General features: G+C 40.5%; 1 pseudogene; it reads right to left on the minus strand.

The window, feature by feature from the left end:
* The window catches only part of LOC108302437, a 60,149-nt pseudogene extending 40,312 nt beyond the window's left edge, over nucleotides 1-19,837 (minus strand).
* Nucleotides 19,838-21,711: the final 1,874 nt, after the last annotated feature.

Raw genomic sequence — 21,711 nt, forward strand, 5'->3', positions numbered from 1 at the left:
CACAGGTTTTCAGACAAAAAGTCAGATGGAATGAGATAGTTGATGTCCTACTACTGCGTTATTAAAAAATGAATGATTTCTTTTCTTTTCTTTTCTTTTTGATGGAGTTTCGCTCTTGTTACCCAGGCTGGAGTGCAATGGCACGATCTCGGCTCACCGCAACCTCCGCCTCCTGGGTTCAGGCAATTCTCCTGCCTCAGCCTCCTGAGTAGCTGAGATTACAGGTACGCGCCACCATGCCCAGGTAATTTTTTGAATTTTTAGTAGAGACAGGGTTTCACCTTGTTGACCAGGATGGTCTCGATCTCTTGACCTCGTAATCCACCTGCCTCAGCCTCCCAAAGTGCTGGGATTACAGGCGTGAGCCACCGTGCCCGGCCCCACAAATGATTTCTTTTTAACAGAAACTATCAGACAAACCTCAGAGGACATAAGGCAGATAATATCCAGAAGATGAGGCTGTGGAGGACCCAAAGGGCAAAGCTGTGCATTTTTCTTCTGAGTTTACGATAGCAAAGTGGTCAGTCAGCACAAGGATTAGCGGATGGATAATTAAGGAAGACTGAAAAGTTGTGAGCTTCCCCTTTTATCCAGATCTCCACTGCCCTCGGAAAGATTCAATCATTAGAGTGAAAATGAAATTTGCTATTGGGATGTCCAGATATCATCCAGCCCACCAATAAAATGTCCTCCATCCTAGACATCTTTTCTACGCTTCTTTTTATTTCTTCTCCTGTGATTTTCTTGGGCAGCTGAGGAATCTTTTTCTCTCTTTCTCTTTTTTTTTATTTATTTTTTTTATTTTTTGAGACTGGGTCTCACTTTATCACCAGGGATAGAAAGCAGTGACATAGTCCAAGTAGCTGTGGCCACAGGTATGCACCACCATACCTGGCTAATTTTTAAATTTTTTTGTAAAGACAAGGTCTATTACGTGGCCCAGGCTGGACTCAAACTCTTAGGCTCAAGTGATTGTCCGTCCTCCACCTTCCAAAGTGCTGCGGTTGCAGATGTGAGCCACCATTCTAGGCCAACTGGGGAATCTTGACACATTGCCCATCAAACTGTGGGGAGAACTGCTCACTTCGCAGACACTGCTCTCTGTTAACTGGCAATCAGTGGTCTAAAGCAACAAAGTTAAAAAGTCAAATTTTGACCCATTCATTAATTATTTTCTTACTAGTCATTGTTTTTTTGTTTTGTTTTTTTTTTACTTCATGTCACTATCTAAATGTATTTCAAAATCCTTAAAATCAATTAAAACAGGGAGAGTTCTGCCCTATTTCACATGTTTTTGACCCCATGCTGCAGCTACAGATGCCAGCCTTGTTCAACTTCACACCACTCTTTTGCTAGGCACTGCCTGGCCAACCCTACAACCAGACCTGAGGCTTTCCAACCTGAACCATGAACTCTTTGGGATTGGGGGAGTAGACTGACAGGTAAGGTTAACTTGTTCTGATTCATTCTCTGATGTACTAAATATCACCATCCCAGAGTTTGGCCTCCTGCAGAGATCCAGAGAAACTTGCTCGGCTGAGCCAAGTGTTGAAGGCAAACAGTGTGGGCAGACTGCTGAGGTTATGACCATCAGGCCTGGACCCAGCCCCTGATTAGACCAGGTTGGAGTAGGCGCTTTTCCAGTCATGAAGCGTAAAAACCCTAGAGGCCTTGGCTAGGTTTCTCTATCCAAGTCCTACTTCTAACCCTGCTAGATCCCTATACACTGCCTAAAATGTAATGAACAGTGATGGGGCCCCCACTTCTTTTCCATGAGTTTCTCCTAATAAACACCCTTCCAGAAAGCCTGGTGTGAGCCTGCAGGTCACTAGCTTCAGCTGCCTCAACAAAAGGCTCTCTGTTTTAATTAGTTTCAAAGATTTTGAAATATTTTTAGATAGTGACATCAAGTCAAAAAACAGTGGATAGTAAGAAAATAATTAAGACGGGTCAAACTTTGAATCAGTTGGTTAAAAAAAATATGTCAGCTGAACACATGATCAGTTCTCGTTTTTGAGTCTTTGTTTTCAAGCTGTAAAAAGCTCTATTTATCTCCTAGTGATTAAAATGAGCATCCTTACTTGTTAATCTTCCTGTCAAGGATTTCTCTGACAATTTTCTTGCAAATGAAGTGTACTCAAGATTTCAGTTTGGCTTCAGTGTTTACATGTTGACTTATGTTTTCTATCTTTAACACTTACAGAGATTCATCACTATCATGCAGTCACTTTAGATCCCAGGAAGCCTTGCAAGAGGGCCTCAGGAGAGTTGTAACAAGCCGAAGGCAGAGGCCCCCGAAAGCCTCCTTTTTGACATTCTGTTCTCTGGGATGCTTTGGATACAAAGTAGAAAGCGAAGGATCGATCTAGATAAGGAGGAAAAGATACTGTAGTAGGTTGAATAACACCTTCTCAAAGATGTTCATTTCCCAATCCCCAGAACCTGTAAATATGTGACTTTCCAGGGCAGCAGACACTTTGCAGATGTGACTTAGTAAAGGATCTCGAGATTGGGGGGATTATTCTGGTGGGTCCAACAAATAATAGGGTCCTTATAAGAGGGAGAGGACACTTGGAGTTAGAGGAGATGTGACAAAGGAAGCAGAGATCAGAGAGGGAGAAAGAGAGAGACTGAACATGCTAGACTGCTTGTTTTGATGATGAAAAGAGGCCATGGGCCAAGGAATGCAGGTGGCCTCTAGGAACTGGAAAAGGCAAGGAAACAGCTTTTCTCCTAACCCTTTGAAAGGAACACAGCCTTGCTGACACCTTGATTTAAGCACAATTAGGCCTATTTTGGACTTCTGACCTCCAGAAGTATAATAATGAGTTGTACTGTTTTATACCTCCAAGTTTGTGGTAATTTTCTACAGCAGCAATGAGAAACTAATGAAAAGAAATATGTCTATTCTTATAAATGTGACTTGGTAGGATTCTAGGTGGTGGTTGGTCACATAGTAAAGGCCTAAAAATGTTTAAATGAGACCAATTGCAAATCTGAGATTGTACCAACCTACAAAATTAGAGAACCAGTGCATTAATATATTTATTCTGTCTAGAGGTTCAATTGGTCCTAGGAGCCAATGAGACACTGAACAAGAAATTTGGAAATTAGTGGAACCATATTAGAGTCAACTCTGTCATCTCATTCCTTGAGATGTTCCCTTATTCATTCATTCATTCCTTTCTTCATTCATTCATTAACACTCAGTGAGCCAGGCTGCTAAATGCTAGGGCCAGAGATGAGAAGACAACAGCTAAAATACTTGACCTCATGGAACTGTGCATCAAACTCCATAAAACTAGTGAGAACCCTTCTTCATGAGGAATAGCTTCTTCGCTTTTTTTCTCCTTGAAAATTGTCTGAACATGCTAAAACATATGCTCAGTAGATGCCAAAAACACACTTGGCAAGGCAGATTCAACATGGTGATAAAGGCAGGGATTTATGAACTGGTTACTGATGTTTATAGTTCCCATAATGAAAACATGAAGAAGAGCTACAGAATGATGTAAGTAAAATACAAAATAGCACATCCAGATTTTTGAGAACCTTTGTCTTTCAGAAGCCTTGGAATCATAAAGGAGCCCTATGTTAGAAGGCACAGAGAAAAATACACTTCTGCTTGAAGCCATAGGGAAAATATGGGGCTATATTAGCTTTACCAAGCAGATTGAAAGAAGGCAGTTGCCAAACTTGAATCATTTGTGCAGACTTGAGATTCTAAAAATCACTGGATAATTATCTGAAAAGAATGGTCCTCCTCCAACTGTAGGCTGGATCTTAGAATTGAACATGAAGGAGTGAAGAGGAAGAAATTAGCACAGGGTTTCTCCAAAAGGCTCCAAAGCAGTGGTGTCCAATCTTTTGGCTTCCCTGGGCCACACTGGAAGAACAACTGTCTTGGGCCACACATAAAATACACTAATGCTAACAATAGCTGATGAGAAAAAAAAATATCACAAAAAAAAATTCATAATGTTTTAAGAAAGTTTGCGAATTTGTGTTGGGCTGCATTCAAAGCCATCCTGGACCGCATGCATCCCATGGGGCTGCAGGTTGGACAAGGCTGCTCTAAAGGTAATGAACCACAAGGCAGAACTAGGCAAATGTTCTCTGTAAGAGCTAGATAGCAAACATTTTAGGCTTTGCAGGCTACATGGTCTCTGTCACAACTATCAGTCTCTACCATAGTAGTGTGGAAGCAATTATAGATAATATGTAAATTAAAGGATATGGCTGTGTACCAATAAAACTTTATTTATGAAAAGAGGCAAGGCCCACCTGGCTGTAGTTTACCAACCACTGTAATAAAGTACAGCTTCTTTTACAATGAATTGAAAACCCAGTGACATTTATGCTACCATTGCTCCCTCCCATATCCATGGCAATATTGCTGTATGAAGTTGAGCAATTTACATAACCTTTGTAAGCCTCTGTTTTTGCATCTTGTAATAGTGCCTATATCATACGATGGTTGAGAAAATTGAATGGTGAATTAAAAGACCTAGTAACCTGCCTGGCCCACAGTAGATGGCATTATTCTTGTGGTTGTCATCTTCAACGACCAATTATTACACATCTCTGTAACCAATTACTCTTCACTTTACATAACCACAGGGTCACTACCAATTGCCCTGCTCTGGCACTAAAGTTGAAACATATATCAGTGTTGCTTTGTCATTCTTGGAACTATTCAAAATTCTAGCCTCCTCCTTTTTGTTTCACACAAGTTGTTTTCTTGTCTTTTCAGCTAACTTAAAGGCTTTGAAAAGGCAAAGTCATTGTATAACATCTTGAGGAACACAGAAGGCTATTACCAGCATTCTAAGAGTTTTGTTCTCATTTAAAAATGAGAATGGGGGTGGGGAAACCTCAGCAGAAATAGTCTGTGAGGGCAAAGAGAAGGTAAGCAAAGGAGCTGTTTCCAGGAGCTAGAGAGCAAAGCAGGACCTGTAGAAACTCAGGGATTCGGGGACTAGGGAATTTCTGATAGTGAGAACAGCATCACAGGAGTGCATTCATCCATTTATATTCTCTACAGGCCTTAGGCTTCCTTCATGCAGACTCAGATACCACAAATCATTATAGATGGGATATACGCACAGACAGAGGGGGCAGATGCTGCCTTTAAAAATTATTAGTCTTGGCACAGAAAAAGAGAATAACAGAATTTTTTTCTGATCACATACATAAAATTCTCTTCTGGCCTCCTTGCATTCCATTTTTCATAAATCCAAGATTGGATGTAGCTGCCTAAAGAATAAATCTGAACTCCGATATCAATGGACACCTTTTTGCTGTATGTGCCCAGAGGCCTCCTTTTGTGGGAACTGCCTATTTCTCACTCCATCATCAAGGGACACACCAGGGGTGGAGTTAGAGCTGCCTTACAGCTGGACTGGAAATGCTGGAGCTTTATCTCTGGGGAAGCCCGAGTATCTGGTGTTTGACTCTTGGCCAGGATAAGGGTAGTGGGATTTATGATGTGCTGTCTCACATCCCACACTCTCCCAAAGGACACCTCCCCCTGCTCCCACAAAACATTTAGTCTACTGCAGTGTTCCTGGACCATGTGAGTAGTGTTCATTTTAAACTCAAACACATTCAAGGCACCTGCAGACAAAAGTCTCAGAGGAGGACTTTGTTCACTCTGAACCAAAGGAAAAAAGATACTTTTCTTTGGTGCTTTCACTCCATCCCACGTATTTTAATATGTTACGCTTTCATTGCTGATGGTGTTAATATTTTCCAATTTCCATGGGAATACAGTATTAGACTCATGAATTATCTTATAAATAAATAAAGTGAAATGTTCAGCTTCGCTAGAAACCATGCAGAAGAAAGCTAATTTCCTTCTATAAAATAGTTTGTGTGGGGACATGAAGATAGAGAAATTCAAACATTTCTGATGGAAAGGTAAATTGATAGTTAGAAAACAATTTCGAAATACCTTGTAAAAGCTGAAGATGAAAGGCACAAACCCTCTGAGTCTGCAGTTTAAATTCTAGGATGTTCTCCAGGAAACACACTCACACAGATGTTTGCCGCAGCACCCTTAATAATCACAAAAACATGGTAGCCAACAGAGCATGGGCTAAAGCTATTCATTCAACAGATATTGCGAATTATTTACAATGAATAAACTACAGTTTTGCCTGTCAACAAAAGCAAAACTCAAGGAAAGATACCTGGGGAGAAAGAAGAAAATTTAAATGAATGTGAACTTTGTGACATCACCTACATAACAGTTAAGGTCCCCAAATGTGGTATGGTATCCCTAACAGTCTATGTACAAAAATATAGATATATGTATTGGAATAATATCGAAAAGAAATTCAGAATAGTGATTATTTCAACATAGAGATGCAGAGTAAAGAAAGATGAGAGTTGGGTTTTGAACAAATACCACAAACTGCTAAATTTTAGTAGTGATGGGTATATGGTTGTCTGATATAATATCTTCTGTATTTTTTATGTTTGAAAACATTATTAAAGATGTATATAAAAAGACCTTCCACCAAGATGGCCAAATGGGAATAGCTCCAGCCTGCAGTTCTCAGCAAGAGCCATCCAGAAGGTGAGCGATCTCCATATTTCCAACCGAGGTACCAAGTTCATCTCACTGGGAAATGGTTAGAAAGTGCAAGTAGAAGGCAAAGCAAAGTGGGGGTTGGGGGAGGGGCGTTGCCTAACCCAGGAAGTGCAAGGGGCCAGAGAACTCCCTCTCCTAGCCAAGGGGAGCCATTAGGGACTTTTCCAGACACTCCTGCACTCTGACTCAGATATTGCGCTTTTCCCATGGTCTTCACAAATCTCATACCAGGAGAGTCCCTTCAGTGCCTACCGGGTTTCCAGCACAAAACTAGGCGGCTGTTGTCTCAACAGTTTTGTTTTTTTTCCTCATACCCAGTGACACCTGAAATGCCAAGACAGAACCATACATTTCCCTGAAAAAACGAGAGCTGAAGCCAGGGAGCCAAATGTTCTGGCTCAGTGGGTCCCACCCCCACAACCAGCAAACTAAAATCCACTGACTTGAAATTCTTGCAGCCAGCACAGCAGTCTGAGCTCAACCTGGGACATTCCAGCTCGCTGGGGGGAGGGGCATCTGCCATTGCTGAGGCTCCAGTAGACAGTTCTAAACTGTCCTGTGTAAACAGATTTGGGAAGTTTGCACAGCAACTGGGCGGAGCCCAAGGCAGCTCAGCAAAACCTCTGCAGGCTGAGTGTGACTATATTCCCTTCTTGCTGGGCAGGGCATCTCTGAAAAAAGGCAGCAGCCAGTCAGGGATTTATTTATTTATTTATTTATATTTTATTGCACTTTAGGTTCTGGGGTACATGTGCAGAACATGCAGGATTGCTGCATAGGTACACACATGGCAATGTGGTTTGCTGCCTCCATCCCCTTGACACCTATATCTGGCATTTATCCCCATGCTATCCCTCCCCAACCTCCCTATCTCCTGCTGTCACTCTCCTATTTCCCACCAACAGACCCCAGTGTGTGATGTCCCCCTCCCTGTGTCCATTTGTTCTCATTGTTCAACACCCGCTTATGAGTGAGAACATGTGGTGTCTGATTTTCTGTTCTTGTGTCAGTTTGCTGAGAATGATTGCTTCCAGATTCATCCATGTCCCTACAAAGGACACAAATTCATCAATTTTTATGGCTGCATAGTATTCCATGGTGTATATGTGCCACATTTTCCTTGTCCAGTCTATCATTGCTGGGCATTTGGGTTGGTTCTAACTTTTTGTTATTGTAAACAGTACTGCAGTGAACATACACGTGCATGTGTCTTTATAATAGAATGATTCATAGTCCTTTGGATATATCCCAGTAATGGCATTGTGGGGTCAAATGGAATTTCTATTTCTAGGTCCTTGAGGAATCACCACACTGTCTTCCACAATAATTGAACTACTTTACACTCCCACTAACAGTGTAAAAGTATTCCTATTTCTCCACATCCTCTCCAGCATCTGTTGTCTCCAGATTTTTTAATGATTGCCATTCTAACTGGCATGAGATGGTATCTCAGTGCAATTTCGATTTGCATTTCTCTAATGACCAGTGATGATGAGCATTTTTTTTGTATGTTTGTTGGCCTCATAAATGCCTTCTTTTGAAAAGTGTCTGTTCATATCCTTCCCCTACTTTTGAATGGGTTTGTTTATTTTTCTCTTGTAAATCTGTTTTAGCTCTTTGTAGATTCTGGATATTAGCCCTTTGTCAGATGATGTGTAGATTGCAAAAAATGTTTTCCCAATCTGTTGGTTGGAACTCTAATGATAGTTTCTTTTGCTGTACAGAAGCTCTGGAGTTTAATTAGATCCAATTTGTCTATTTTGGCTTTTGTTTCCAATGCTTTTGGTGTTTTAGTTATGAATTCCTTGCCTATGCCTATGTCCTGAATGGTTTTGCCTAGGTTTTCTTTTAGGGTTTTTATGGTGTTAGGTCTTATGTTTAAGTCTTTAATCCATCTGGAGTTAATTGTAATGTAAGGTGTCAGGAAGGGGTCCAGTTTCTGCTTTCTGCACATGGCTAGCCAGTTTCCCCAACACCATTTATTAAACAGGGAATCCTTTCCCCATTGCTTGTTTTTGTCAGGTTTGTCAAAGATCAGATGGTTGTAGATGTGTGGCATTGCCTCCAAGGCCTCTGCTCTGTTCCTCTGTTCCATTGGTCTATATCTCTGTTTTGAAACCAGTACCATGCTGTTTTGATTACTGTAGCCTTGTAGTATAGTTTGAAGTCAGGTAGTGTGATGCCTCCAGCTTTGTTTTTTTTTTGCTTAGGATTGTCTTAGCTATACAGGCTCTCTTTTGGTTCCATATGAAGTTTAAGATGTTTTTTTCCAGTTCTGTGAAGACAGTCATAGGTAGCTTGATGGGGATAGCATTGAATCTATAAATTACTTTGGGCAGTATGGCCATTTTCACAATATTGATTCTTTTTAACCATGAACATGGAATGTTTTTCCATCTGTTTGTGTCCTTTCTAATTTCCTTGAGCAGTGGTTTGCAGTTCTCCTCCAAGAGGTCCATGACATCCTTTGCTAGTTGTATTCCTAGGTATTTTATTCTTTGTAGCAATTATGAATGGCAGTTTGTTCTTGATTTGGCTTTTAGTCTGTTATTGGTGTATAGGAATGCTTGTGATTTCTGCACGTTGATTTTTATCCTGAGACTTTGCTGAAGTTGCTTATCAGTTTCAGGAGATTTTGGGCTGAGACAATGGGTTTTTCCAAATATACAATCATGTCATCTGCAAATAGAGATAATTTGACTTCCTCCTTTCCTAATTGAATATCTTTATTTCTTTTTCTTGCCTGATTGTTCTGGCTAGAACTTCCAATACTATATTGAATAGGAGTGGTGAGAGAGGGCATCCTTGTTTAGTGCCAGATTTCAAAGGGAATGCTTCCAGTTTTTGCCCATTCAGTATGATATTGGCTGTGGGTTTGTCATAAATAGCTTTTATTATTTTGAGACACATTCCATCAATACCAGTTTATTGAGAGTTTTTATCATAAAGGCTGTTGAATTTTGTCAAAGGCCTTCTCTGTATCTATTGAGATGATCATGTGGTTTTTATCTTTGGTTCTGTTTATGTGGTGAATTGCATTTATAGACTTGTGCATGTTGAACCAGCCTTGCATCCCTGGGATGAAGCCTACTTGATCATGATGGGTAAGCTTTTTGATGTGCTGTTGCAATTGGCTTGCCAGTATTTTACTGAAGATTTTTGTATCTATATTCATCATGGTTATTGGTCTGAGGTTTTCTTTTTTTGTTAAGTCTCCTCCGGGTTTTGGTATCAGGATGATGTTGGTCTCATAAAATGATTTGGGAAGGATTCCCTCTTTTTGGATTGTTTGGAATAGTTTCAGAAGGAGTGTTACAAGCTCCTTTTTTTATGTCTGATAGAATTCAGCTGTGAACTCATCTGCACCTGGGCTTTTTTTGGTTGGTAGGCTATTAATTGCTGCCTCAACTTCAGCCCTTGTTATTGGTCTAGTCGAGGTTTCAACTTCTTCCTGGTTTAGGCTTGGGAGAGTTGCAGTGTCCAGGAATTTATCTGTTTCGTCCAGGTTTACTGCTTTATGTGCATAGAGTTGTTTGTAGTAATCTCTGATGGTAGTTTATGTTTCTGTGGAATTGGTAGTGATATCCCCTTTATCATTTTTTATTGCATCTATTTGATTCTTCTCTCTTTTCTTATTAATCTGGCTAGCAGTCTGTCTCTTGTTTTGATATTTTCAAAAAACACCAGCTACTGGATTTATTAATTTTTTGAAGGGTTTTTGTGTCTCTCTCTCCTTCGGTTCTGCTCTGATCTTAGTTACTTCTTGTCTTCTGCTAGCTGTTGAGTTTGTTTGATCTTGCTCCTCTAGCTCTTTCAATTTTGATGATAGGGTGTCAATTTTAGATCTTTCCTTGCTTCTCATATGGGCATTTATTGCTAGAAGTTTCCCTCTACACACTGCTTTAAATGTGTCCCTGAGATTCTGGTACATCATGCCTTCATTCTCGTGGGTTTCAAAGAACATCTTTATTTCTGCCTTCATTGTTTATCCAGTCAACATTCAAGAGCCAGTTGTTCAGTTTCCATGAAGTTGTGCGGTTCTGAGTTGGTTTCTTAGTCCTGAGTTCTAATTTGATTGAGCTGTGGTCTGAGAGATTGTTTGTTATGATTTCCATTCTTTTGCATTTGCTGAGGAGTGATTTACTTCCAATTATGTGGTCAATTTTAGAGTAGGTGTGATGTGGTGCTGTGAAGAATGTATATTCTGTGGATTTGGGGGGGAGAGTTCTGTAGACGTCTATTAGGTTTGCTTGTCCAGACCTGAGTTCAAATCCTGGATATCCTTGTTAATTTTCTTTCTCATTGATCTGTGTAATATTGACAGTGGAGTGTTAAAGTCTCCCACTATTATTGTGTGGGAGTCTGTCTCTTATAGGTCATTAAGAACTTGCTATATGTATCTGGGTGTTCTTGTGCTGGCTGCATATATATTTGGGATCGTTAGCTCTTCTTGTTGCATTGATTCTTTCACCATTATGTAAGGCCCTTCTTTGTCTCTTTTGATCATTGTTAGTTTAAAGTCTATTTTATAAGAGACTAGGACTTCACTCCTGCATTTTTTTGCTCTCCATTTTCTTGGTAAATCTTCCTGCATCCCCTTATATTGAGCCTCTGTGTATCCTTGCATGTGAGATGGTTTTCCTGAATACAGCACATTGATGAGTTTTGACTTTTTATCCAATTTGCCAGTCTGTGTCTTTTGATTGGAGCATTTAGCCCATTTACATTTAAGGTTAATATTGTTATGTATAAATTTGATCCTGCCATTTTGATGCTAGCCTGCTGTTTTGCCCATTAGTTAACCCAGTCTCTTCACTGTGTCGATGCTCTTTACCATTTGGTACGTTTTTTGAGTGGCTGGTACTGGTTCTTCCTATGTTTAGTGCTTCTTTCAGGAACTCTTATAAGGCAGGCCTGGTGGTGATGAAATCTCTCAGCAATTGCTTGTTCATGAAGGATTTTATTTCTCCTTCATTTATGAAGCTTAGTGTGGCTGCAAATGAAATTTTAAGCTGAATGTTCTTTTCTTTACAGATGTTGAATATTGGCCCCCCTTTTGGCTTGTAAGGTTTGTCCCAAGAGATCCACTGTGAGTCTGATGGGTTTCCCCTTGTGGGTAACCTGACCTTTCTCTCTGGCTGACCTTAGCATTTTTTTCTTCATTTCAACCCTGGTAAATCTGACGATTATGTGCCTTGGGGTTGCTTTGCTTGAGGAATATCTTTATAGTGTTCTCTGTATTTCCTGGACTTGAATATTGGTGTGCCTTGTTAGGTTGGGGATGTTCTCCTCAATAATATCCTGAAGAGTGTTTTCCAGCTTGCATTCATTCTCTCCGTCACATTCAGGTACACTTATCAAACCTAGATTAGGTCTTTTCACATAATCCTATATTTCTTGGAGACTTTGTTCATTTATTTTCACTCTTTTTTCTCTAATCTTGCTTTCTCATTTCATTGAGTTGTTCTTCAATCTCTGTTATCCTTTCTTCTGCTTTGTTGATTCAGCCATTGAAACTTGTGTATGCTTCATGAACTTCTTGTGTTGTGTTTTTCAGCACCATCAGGTCATTTATATTCTTCTCTAAGCCATTAATTCTCATTAGCATTTTATCAAACCTTTTATTCAAGGTTCTTAGTTTCTTTGCATTGGGTTAGAATATGTTCTTTTAGCTTAGAGGAGTTTGTTATTATCCACCATCTGAAGCTTGTTTCTGTCAATTCATCAGACTCATTCTTCATCCAGCTTTATTCCCTTGCTGGTGAAGAGATGCGATCCCTTGGAGGAGGAGAGGCATTCTGGTTTTGGCTGTTTTCATCCTTTTTGCACTGGTTTCTTCCCATCTTTGTTTATTTATCTACCTGTGGTCTTTGTAGTTGGTGGCTTTGGATGGGGTCTCTGAGTGGATATCCTTTTTATTGATGATGAAGTTATTTCTGTTTTTTAGTTTTCCTTCTAACAGTCATGCCCCTCTGCTGTAGGACTGCTGGATGTCCACTCCAGATCCTGCTTGCCTGGAGATCACCTGCAGCAGTTGCAGAACAGTAAGGGTTTCTGCCAGTTTCTTCTTCTGTTATCTTCGTCCCAGAAGGATACTGGCCAGATGTCAGTCTGAGCTCTCCTTTATGAGGTGTCTCTTTAGATATACAGGGGTTGGAGAGCTGCTTGAGGAGACAATCTGTCCCTTATAGGAGCTCAAGTGCTGAACTGTGAGCTCTGTTGTTCCATTCAGAGCTGCTGGGAAGGTATGTTTAAGTCTGCTGCAGCAGAACACATAGCCACCTTTTTTCCCAGGTGCTTTGTCCTGGGAAGGTGGTGCTTTATTTAAAAGTTCCTGATGTGCTGCTGCCTTTTTTCAGAGATGCCCTGCCCAGCAAGGAGGTAGCCTAGTCACCGTCTGCAGGGGCGTTGCTGAGCTGCCCTGGGCTCTGCCCAGCTGCTGTGCGAACTTCCTTGTGGTTTTGTTTATAGAGATACAGTTAGAACTGCCTCGGTAATGATGGTCTGCCTTAGTAATGGCGGACTGCCTCTGTAATAACAGACTGCCTCAGTTTTGCCAGATTACCTCAATAATGGCAGACTGCCTCGGTAATGGTGGACTGCCTCGGTAGTGGTGGACTGCCTCAGTAATGGCAGACGCCCTTCCCTCAACAGAGCTGAACCTTCCAGGTCCAGCTGAGTTTGCTGTGAAACTCACAATCCAGAGTATTTCAGATTGCTGGTGTTTGTGGGGGTGGGACCCATCAGGGATTTAAAAGTAAAGCCCTGAACTTCCTGAGACAGAGCACCTGTGAAAAGGGGCAGTTGTGAGTTCCACCTCAGCAGACTTAAACGTACCTACCCAGCAACTATGAAGGGACCATCAGAGCTCCCAGCACAGCAATTGAGCTATGAAAGGGACAGACTGCCTGCTTAAGTGGCTTCCTGAACCCCATTTACACTAAGAGACCCCTCATACAGGAAAGCTCTGGCTGACATCTGGTGGGTAACCTCCTGGGACGAAGCTACCAGAGGAAGGAACAGGCAGCAATCTTTACTGCTCTGCAGCCCTCCTGAGTTATTCCCAAGCAAGCAAGGTAGGGAGTGGACCTCTAGCAGACCTGCAGCTGAGGGGCCTGTTAGACGGAAAACCTTTGAAAAAGCAGAAAGAAATAGCTTCAACATCAACAGAAAGGATGTCTACTAAGAGACCCCATCAGAAAGTCATTGGCTTCAAAGACCAAAGTTAGATAAATCCATGAAGATTGGAAGAAACTAGCCCAAAAAGGATGAAATTACTAAAAATCAGAACACCTCTTCTCCTCCAAGGAATCACAACTCCTCACCAGCAGGAAACAAAACTGGATGGAGAATGAGTTTGACAAACTGATAGAAGCAATCTTCAGAAGGTGAGTAATAACAAACTTCCCCAAGCTAAAGGAGCATGTTCTAACCCAATGCAAGGAAACTAAGAACCTTGAAGAAAGGTTAGACAAAATGCAACTACAATAACCAGTGTAGAAAAGAACGTAAACAACTTGATGGAGCTGAAAAACACAGCATGAGAACTTCTGAAACATACACAAGTTTCAATAGCCAAATCGATCAAGTGGAAGAAAGGATATCAGATATTGAAGATCAACTCAATGAAATAAAGTGAGAAGGCAAGATTAGAGAAAAAAAGAGTGAAAAGAAATGAACAAAGCCTCCAAGAAATATGGGATTATGTGAAAGACCAAATCTACATTTGATCTGTGTACCTGAATGTGACAGCAAGAATGAAACCAAGTTGGAAAATGCTCCTCAGAATATTATCCAGGAGAACTTCCCCAACCTAGCAAGGCAGGCCAACATTTAAATTCAGGAAATACAGAGAACACCAAAAAGATATTCCTTGAGAGGAGCTACACCAAGGCACGTAATCACCAAATCCACCAGGGTTGAAATGAAGAAAAAAATGCTAAAGGCAGCCAGAGAGAAAGGTCAGGTTACCCACAAAGGGAAGCCCATCAGACTCACAATGGATCTCTCAGCAGAAATCTCACAAGCCAGAAGACAGTGGGAGCCAATATTCAACACCCTTAAAGAAAATAATTTTCAACCAGAATTTTATATCCAGTCAAACTAAGCTTCAAAAGTGAAGGAAAAATAAAATCCTTTACAGACAAGCAAGTGCTGAGAGATTGTTTCTCCACCAGACCTGCCTTACAAGAGCTCCTGAAGGAAGCACTAAACATGGAAAGGAATAACCAATACCAGCCACTTCAAAAGCATACCAAATTGTAAAGACTATCAATACTATGAAGAAACTGCATCAACTAATGGGCAAAACAATCAGCTAGCATCAGAATAACGGGATCAGATTCACACATAACAATATTAACCTAAAATGTAAATTGGCTAAATGTCCCAACTAAAAGACACAGATTAGCAAATTGGATAAAGAGTCAAGACCCATCAGTGTACTGCATTCAGGAGACCCATCTCACGTGCAAAGACACACATAGGCTCAAAACAGAACAGAGGCCTCAGAAATAATGGTACACATCTACAACCATCTGATCTTTGACAAACCTGATAAAAACAAGCAATGGAGAAAGGAGTACCTATTTAATAAATCATGTTGGGAAAACTGGTTAGCCATATGCAGAAGGCTGAAACTGGATCTCTTCCTAACACTTTATACAAAATTTAACCCCAGATGGATTAAAGATTTAAATGTAAGACCTAACACCATAAAAACACTAGAAGAAAACCTAGGCAATACTATTCAGGACATAGGCATAGGCAAGGACTTCATGACTGAAACACCAAAAGCAATGGCAACAAAATCAAAAATATATCTAATTAAACTTAAGAGCTTCTGCACAGCAAAGGAAACTATCATTAGAGTGAACCAGCAACCAACAGAATGGGAAAAAATTTCTGCCATCTGACAAAGGGCTAATAACCAGAATCTACAAAGAACTTAAACAAATTTACAAGAAAAAAACAAACAACCCCATCAAAAAGTGGGGAAAGGATATGAACAGATACTTTTCCAAAAAAGACATTTATGCAGCCAACAGACATTTTAAAAAAGCTATCATCACTGATCTTTAGAGAAATGCACATCAAAACCACATTGAGATATATGTCATTTCAGTTAGAATGGTGATCATTAAAAAATCAGGAGACAACAGATGCAGGAGAGGATGTGGAGAAATAGGAATGCTTTTACACTGTTTGTGGGAGTGTAAATTAGTTCAACCATTGTGGAAGACAGTGTGGTGATTCCTCAAGGATCTAGAAATAGAAATACCATTTGACCCAGCAATCCTATTACTGGGAATATACCCAAAGGATTATAAGTTGTTCTATTATAAAGACACATGTACGCATATGTTCATTGTGGCACTGTTCACAATAGCAAAGACTTGGAACCAACCCAAATGCCCATCAATGATAGACTGGAGAAACAAAATGTGACACATATACAACATTGAATACTACGCAGCCATAAAAAAGGATTGGTTCATGTCCTTTGCAGCGACATGGAGGAAGCTGGAAACCATCAGTCTCAGCAAACTGACACAAGAACAGAAAACCAAACATGGCATATTCTCACTTATAAGTGGGTGTTGAACAATGAGAGCACATGGACACAGTGAGTGGAACATCACACACAGGGGGATGTCGAGGGGTTGCGGGGTTGGGGGATATAACAGGAGTTGGGGAGATTGGGGAGGGATAACATTAGGAGAAATACCTAATATTGATGACAGGGTGATGGATGCAGCAAACCACCGTGGCATGGTGTAACAAACTTGCATGATCTGCACATGTACCCCAGAGCTTAAAGTACAATTTTAAAAAATGTATATATGTGTGTGTCTGTGTCTCTCTGTGTGTGTATGTGTGTGTGTATATGTGTGTGTGTGTGTATCAGCATATCACTTTTATTCATTGTATCTGAAATCAATGAAAAACACACATATGTACAATTGATCCTTGAACAGCATGGGTTTGAACCACATGGGTCCACTTATATTTGGAGTTTTTTCAACAAAAGTTACACTGAGTGTGCCTGTCTCTCCTGACTCCCCTTCTTCCTCTTCCACACTTTCCAACTCTGCCACTGCTGAGACATCCAGATCAACCCCTCCACTTGCTCTTCTTTTCCTCCTCAATCTACTCAACATGAAGATGCTGATGAAGATCAAGACCTTTATGATCATCCACTACCACTTAATGAACAGTAAATATATTTTCTTTTCCTTAACCATTTTCTTAATATTTTATTTTCCCTTGCTTATTTTATTGTACAGATATATAACACATAAAGCATACAAAATATGTACTGTTTTTGATATCAGCAAGGTTTTCAGTAGTTAAATCTGCAAAGTCAAATTAATATGCAGATTTTTGACTGCATGAAAGTTCGGTGCCTCTAATCCCAAAGTTATTCAAGGGTCAACTGTGTACATGTAAACTAGAGCTGATATATGCTGTTAACACCGAGAGACATTAAGACAAAACATATGAAAAGCAATAGCCATCCCTGGTCCCACACATTGCTCTAATTCCTTCTTTGTCTATACCTGGAATGCATCCTGGAACTTAGATTACAAAGGATATTCTACTTATGACTCTAAAAATCTCTTTTTTGTTTTCTTAAGCTGGTTTGAGTTGAATTTATGTTAATAACAATGATAAGAAAAGACCACTAAGTAATCTTTGAGAGGCTTGGAGATTTGAGAGATTTTATGTGTATGTCATTTCCCTTTATTTAAAAAAAATATTAAACTGACAAATAAAATCATGTATATTCAATGCATATATGATTATTATATACATACATATCCATAAACCCATTGTATAAATTACCACAATGAAATTAATTAATTGATCACTACCCATAGTTACCATTTGGCAGAAGTGGAAGTAGTAAGGATATGTAAAATCTGCTCTCATCACATTTCAAGGAATTGTAGTGTTAGTAACTACATATATAGCATTAACTATTAATTATCGTCACCATGCTATACATTAGATTCCCAAAATTTAGTCATCTTATAACTGAAAGTTTTTCTCTTTGATCAACATCTCCCTTCCCCCTCTTACCACACCTGGCCCAGCCCCTGGAATCCACCATTCTACTCTCTGCTACTGAGTTTGACTTTTTCAGATTCCACATATATTTAAATTATACAGTACTTGTCTTTCTATATCTGGCTTATGTCACTTAGTCTAATGCCTGCAGGTTCACTGATGTCTATTCTTGCCTTCCTGTTTTATTTCATTGAGTTGATCTTCGACCTCTGATATCCTTTCTTCTGCTTGGTGAATTCGGCTGTTGATACTTGTGCATGCTTCGCAAAGTTCTCGTGTTGCATTTTTCAGCTCCATCAATTCACTTATTTTCCTTTCTATTTTGTCCATTCTCATTAGCATTTCGTCAAATCTTTTTTCAAGGTTCTTAGTTTCTTTGCGTTGGGTTAGAACATGTTCTTTTAGTTAACAAAAGTTTCTTACTACCCACCTTCTGAAGTCTGATTCTGTCATTTCATCACACTCATTCTCCCTCCAACCTTGTTCCCTTGCTGGTGAGGAATTGTGATCCCTTGTAGGAGGAGCGGTGTTCTGGTTTCGAGTGTTTTCATCCGTTTTGTGCTGGTTTCTTCCCATCTTTACAGATTTATCCACCTGTCGTCTTTGTAGTTGCTGGCTTTCAGATTGGGTCTCTGAGTGGATATTCTGTTTGTTGATGATTAGGTTATTTCTGTTTCTTGGTTTTCCTTCTGACAGTCTGACCCCTCTGCTGTAGGTCTTCTGAGGTCCACTCCAGGCCCTGCTTGCCTGGGGATCACCTGCAGCAGCTGCAGAACTGTAAGGGTTGTTACCAGTTTTCTCCTTCTGCTATCTTTGTCCCAGAAGGATACCTGCCAAGTGTCAGTCTGATCTCCCCTTTATGAGGTGGCTCTTTGGATACACAGGGGTCAGGGAGCTGCTTGAGGAGACAGTCTGTTCTTTATAGGAGCTAAAATGCTGAGCTGTGAGCTCCGTTGTTCATTCAGAGCTGCTGGGCAGGTACGTTTAGGTCTGCTGCAGCAGAACTCATAAACCGCTTTTTGTTCCCAGGTGCTCTGGCCCAGGGATTTAGGGCTTTATTTATGAGTTTCCATTATACTGCTGCCTTCTTTTTTTTTTCCTTCAGAGCTGCCCTGCCCAGCAAGGAGGCAGCCTAGTCACTGTCTGCCTGTAGAGGCTTTGCTGAGCTACCGTGGGCTCCACCCAGCTGTCAAATGAACATCCCTGCAGTCCTGTTTATATGGGTGTAGTTAGAACTGCCTCGGCAATGGTGGCCCACCTCTGTTAAGGCGGAGTCTCTCTGTAGTGGCGGGTTGCCTTGGTAAAGGCGGGATGCCTCAGCAATGGCGGGTTGCCTCGGCAACGGCGGACTGCCTCAGCATTGGCTGACTACCTCCATAGTGGTGGGCTGCCTCGGTAATGGTGGACGCCCCTCCCCCACAGAGCTGGACCATCCAGGGTTCAGCTGCGCTTGCTGTAAAACTCTCAATCCAGAGTTTCTGACTGCTGTTCTTTTGTGGGGGTGGTACCAGCTGAGCCTGATCGCCTGGCTCCCTGCCTCAGAGGCTTTTTTTTTTTTTTAAGTTGGTGTTCCAGTCCCCTGTTGAAGAGGCCCTGGGATCTATGTGTTTTCCCATGGGGCGACTCACTGCACTGGCTTAAACAGCAACACTGAGATTCGTGGCGCTTTTTTTGCCCTGGAATCTACTGTCCTGGTTCCCTGTTCAGTCCCCCTTTTTTTTTTTTTTTTTTTTTTTTTTTTTTTTTTTTGAGACGGAGTTTCACTCATGTTACCCAGGCTGGAGTGCAATGGCGCGATCTCAGCTCACCGCAACCTCTGCCTCCTGGGTTCAGGCAATTCTCCTGCCTCAGCCTCCTGAGTAGCTGGGATTACAGGCATGCACCACCATGCCCAGCTAATTATTTGTATTTTTAGTAGAGATGGGGTTTCACCATGTTGACCAGGATGGTCTCGATTCTCTTGACCTCATGATCCACCCGCCTCGGCCTCCCAAAGTGCTGGGATTACAGGCTTGAGTCAGTCCCCTTTTTAAACAGATGAATGGGTGACTTCCCGTGGCTCCAATCGCCAGCCAAAAGGGCACGCAGACCAGTGTATTTTGTACCACTGTGCCGAGGTGCTGGCAAAGCCGCGGCTCCAGCCGACACAGCCTCGCTGGCAGAAGCAGCCATACTGGCAACCCGTGGAGCTCCTCTGCCTGGGAATTTCCTAGTCTGTGGGAAATAAAAACGTGGCATCCACTCACCCTCTGCGCTTTCACTGGGAGCTGCAATCCTGAGCTGTTCCTAAATGGCCATCTTGGATCCACCCCAATGTCATCTCAAATGGTGGGATCTCCTTTTTTTAATGGCAAATATCCCATTGAACATATATACACCAAATTTTTATTTATTCATCAACTGATGGACCCTTAGGTTGATTCCATACCTTGGCTATTGTGAATAATGCTGCTGAACATGGGGGTGCAGATATCTCTTTGAGGTATGGATTTCATTTCCTTTGGCTACATACCCAGAAGTAAAATTGCTGGGTCATAGTTCTATTTTATATTTTTTGAGGAATATCTATACTGTTTTCCATAGTATTGTAGCTGCAATAATTTACAGTCATAGTTCTATTTTTCATTTTTTGAGGACTATCTTACTGTTTTCCATAGTGGTTGCAATAATTTGCATTCCCACCAACAGTGTGCAAAGATTCCCTTTCCTCCATACCCTGACCAATATTTGTTATCTCTCTTTTTTATAATAGCCATTTTTTTCAGGTATGAGATAATGTCTTAATATAGTTTTATTTGCATTTCCCCGATAATTAGTTATATTGAGCACCCATTCATATGTCTTTTTTTTTTTTGATAAATGTCTATTCATGTTTTTTGATCATTTTTCATTCTTTTTCATGGCTAGATAGTATTCCATGGGCTATGTGTACCAGGTAGTCTTTATCCCATCTACTGCTGATGGGCACCTGGATTGATTCCATGTCTTTGCTATTATGAATAGTGCAGCAATGAGCATACAAGTTCACGTGTCTTTTTTGTAGAATTATTTTCCTTTGCGTATAATGGAATTGCTGAGACTTGGAAACTCTTTCTTAATTTCTTTGAGAAATCTTAAAACACTTTCCACAGTGGCTGAACTAATTTACATTCCCATAGTGTGTGAGTGTTCCCTTTTCTCCACAGTGTTTTCAGCATCTATTGTTTTTTTACTTTTGAATAATAGCCATTCTGACTGGGGTGAGATGGTATCTCATTGTGACTTACATTTCTCTCATGATTACTGATGATGAACATTCTTTCACAGGTTTCTTGGCCACTCATATGTCTTCTATTGAGAAGAGTTAGTTCAGGTCCTTTATCTTACTTTTATTCAGAATGATTTCCCAATCTTGATTTTTAAGAAAAAAGGTACTATTTTAGAATTTAATCTTTATTTTTTGTGGTTTTCTTATTTTCAGTCCATTTCATTGTATTGTTGTCCTCTGTCTACAGCTGGGTTCAAGTAAATTTGTCACATCATTTGCATGCTACACTATTTTAAAACACTCTCCTCTTGGTTTCACATTTTTGCATTATTTTCAAAACATCTGCTGTGTTGGTTGCTTTCCTCAAAACCAATGTGGGATTTTTGAAAATAAGATTATTCAGTTTTTCTCATGTATATCACCCATATTTCATGTAAATTATTTCAAATGGCTTATGCAACATGCATACGGTGATTCATGTAAAATGTTTCTGTAAGTTGCTTCTCTGCAAATTGGAGGATAGGGAAAATGGAAGTATGAGCATACATCGTGGAAAGGACTGCAGTTTCATAACTGCATATCACATAGGGGAAATCCCTGGCCAACAATCAGGAAAGGGAATTGTATTTCTCCTTTCCTACCCTAAACTTATTAATAAGTTAAATTTTAAAAGCAGTGAATGAATAAAAATCCTAAAAACTACAAGAGAAAAACATGAGTCACAAGGGTTTTGACATAGTTCTTTTTTTTTTTTAAGATGGGGTCTTGCTCTGTCACCCAAGCTAGACTGCGGTGGTGT

Source organism: Cebus imitator, unplaced genomic scaffold, assembly GCF_001604975.1.
Source record: "Cebus imitator isolate Cc_AM_T3 unplaced genomic scaffold, Cebus_imitator-1.0 Scaffold41, whole genome shotgun sequence".
In the NCBI taxonomy this organism is placed as follows: Eukaryota; Metazoa; Chordata; class Mammalia; order Primates; family Cebidae; genus Cebus; species Cebus imitator.